This window comes from Sus scrofa, chromosome 10 (assembly GCF_054392235.1).
Source record: "Sus scrofa isolate SSC_HxYL_T2T_F1_AM1 chromosome 10, Sscrofa_HxYL_maternal_Yorkshire_Landrace_v2.0, whole genome shotgun sequence".
Taxonomy (NCBI): Eukaryota; Metazoa; Chordata; class Mammalia; order Artiodactyla; family Suidae; genus Sus; species Sus scrofa.
This window is the reverse complement of record NC_139392.1, coordinates 35,730,121-35,732,912: the sequence shown is the minus strand read 5'-3', so window position 1 is coordinate 35,732,912 and position 2,792 is coordinate 35,730,121. Positions and strand designations below refer to the sequence as shown.

Sequence of the window (2,792 nt, the reverse complement as noted above, 5' to 3'; positions counted from 1 at the left end):
GAGATGGTATATGGTCCAGAGTCCAGCATAAAGCATATTCCTTTCTGAGCATTCCTTCCATTCCCCTAACCCGAATACATGCATTAGACTGTAGCAAAACCCTTTAGAAACTCCTCTTAGCCAACTGCAAACTTATCTGTTGCCACAAGAGCAAAGGGGTAGGATGTCAACCCGTATTTCATGAGCTCTTTAGCCCCTTCAGTTGGTGACAGGACACAAAATGAAATATTCCTACGTATACACAGCAGTCTGACTCCACTTTTTATAAAACTGGAATAAAATGGGAAAAGTGCCATCTTTATTTATCCTAAATTAATTTTAAATGTCGGTTTGACACAAAAAGGTATATACATGACACAGCTACACAACCTTTTTTCAACAGGACAACAAGTGTCAAAACTCTGTGGATGTATAGGGTGAAACAAGATTGGTCAGGAAAAGAGAATTGTTCCTACAACTGGTAATCTGACACAATGTCCTACTGCCATTAAAAAAAAAAACATCCATTTTCAGATTATTCAAGTTTGTTTTTTATGGTGTTTTATCCCTCTTGATTAAAAAAATCAGACTTTTGTAATTTGTGTGTGCTGAACTTCATCAAAAGGTTCATTCTCTGGATCAGAGTCAGTGGTGTCAGAATATCTATAATGATCAGGTTCATTGTCATAACATCCGGTGTTACAGAAGTTGAACTGCTAGCCTCTGGACTTTATGACTCCTTTACTGCTTTTGTGAAGTACAGCTTCACCTTAAAATTTGGAGAAAAGTGTCAGTTGGCCTTGTCTTTATTTGCTTTGTCAAGATCATTTTTTGTTAAAATGAGCACTAGATATTCCTTGTCATTATCTGTACGTTCTATACTGCAAATACTATCAATTTCTTGATCACATGGGCTTCCATTTTCTACTTTTTCTGAGGTTTCCTCTGGTCCTGGTATTAAGAATGTATTTACCCAAAAGTGAAAGATTTTTTCTTTTTTTAGCATCTTGTTCTGTTTGTGGAAGAACTCCACTTTGATGTCACCACACACAGGCAATGGCTGAGGGAACTCAAAGGACATGAACTTGTCTTCCCATCATGTGGGTCCTGAATTGGAGGTTGGCAGGCCACAAACTGAGGATTGCATGTTCCACCACTGAACACTGGAATAACTTCAAACAACATCTTGCGAAACAACAGTGCACTGGTCTATAATCCAGATGATTCTTTAACAGGTAGCTGTAATAATACACATAGTGACTCTGACTGGGAATAGTTACTCCCTTTTTGTCTCTGGTCCTTACTTCCCCATAGAAATCTTGTGCCTTTAAAAATTTGCCCGGATGAAACAAATATGCACAAATCATTACACCAGTTCATCCTTTTCCAGGTTTACAGTGAATTGCTGCAACATGATTGTCATCTTCACTTAGCCATTGGTCAAGATCTTCACAAAAAGGTTTGATAAATTCTAGCAGTGGTGGATTATGATCTTCAAAAGGATACTGTGCAACTCTGCAGTTAAATGTGGCGGTATCATAATGTCTTTCAGCACATACATTGTATATCTTGTAATGGTTTTTATGCTTTGACTCCAAAATCCTTACTACATCATCAATATTGTTCCTGTATATGCCTTAAAGTCTTTCTGCAGGAAACCCCAGAGCAATAATATTTGGATAAATATAGGTCAAGTCTAAGTCAAATCCATTCTCTTGATATCTCCTTTTGTTTCTGCTAACGATCTCTTGGATGATGGCTATCATGTCTGGGAGTCTGTGGCTGAAGAAAAAGGTGGAGAGAGATGGCAGAAGCTGCTGGTGGTGGGCCTTCTTCTGCAGGATGGAAATGGCTCTGGACTTGGTGGTAGCTGATGCCCCTCGCTCTGCTGCTGCTTGGCTCTGGACTGCAGCTGGGCAATGGCTGCTGCAGCGGCTGCTGGATGGTTGCAGCGACTGGGCCTGCTTCTCCTCAGCAGCCAGAGGTCTGGCAGTGGTGGCAGCAGAATAGGGAGAAGACAAATAATCCTCAGAAAGGCTGCCTCCTCCTTGGGTCTCTGGAGCCTGGGCCAGGGCTGGTGCGGTGGCAGCTGCGGAACGGAGGCTTTAAACCGGCCGGGATCCCTGGATGTGCAGCCGCCACCGCCATGTTGGAGGCAGGAAGAGGAGAGAGACCAACTCTCCAGTGTTCCCAGCCCTGGAAATAAGGACGGCGACTCCGACCCCCTCCCCGGAGCAGCTGCCGCCGCCGCCGCCGCTTCTCCCACACTCCACTCCAGGAGCGGGGAGGTGCCACCGCAGCTCCTCAGCCGGCTCCCACCGGAGCCCATGGCTTCCACCTTCCCTTTCAGGAGAAGCCGAGGAAGAGGCTGCACGGTTAGAAAAGACGAAGAGGAGGCGAGAAACACCTCCACTGCCGCTGCCGCTGCCGCCGCCAATGGCCATCCGGCTCCCCAAGGGTGCTGCCCCCGCAGCTGCTCACAGGCCTTGAGAGGAGCTCTGGGCCACAGCCGCCACTGTCTCTCATCTCCTTCGCCTGAGCTTGGTCGCGCCTCACAAACTTCCATCATGGCTGCAGCTTCCTAGAGGAGAGAACTCTGCATTAGGGAGTTTAAAAGGAACTTCCAGTCATGGGAAAAAGTCAGAAATAATGTCAAGAAGCTACTCTTGACAGTCTTCTTCACAGTTAGTTTTAAAAGGAGAGTTGCAGTGAGGATCCCCATTGTGGCTCAGCAGGTTAAGAACCCAACTAGTGTCCATGAGAATGTGGGTTCAATCCCTGGCCTCGATCAATAGGTGAAGGATACAGCATTG

At 45.5% G+C, this 2,792-nt stretch overlaps 1 pseudogene; it reads right to left on the bottom strand.

Annotated features, from left to right (window-relative positions):
* Positions 1 to 563: 563 nt before the first annotated feature.
* Positions 564 to 1,745, bottom strand: LOC146398982 (phosphatidylinositol 3,4,5-trisphosphate 3-phosphatase and dual-specificity protein phosphatase PTEN pseudogene; annotated as a pseudogene).
* Between the last annotated feature and the right edge of the window lie 1,047 nt (positions 1,746 to 2,792).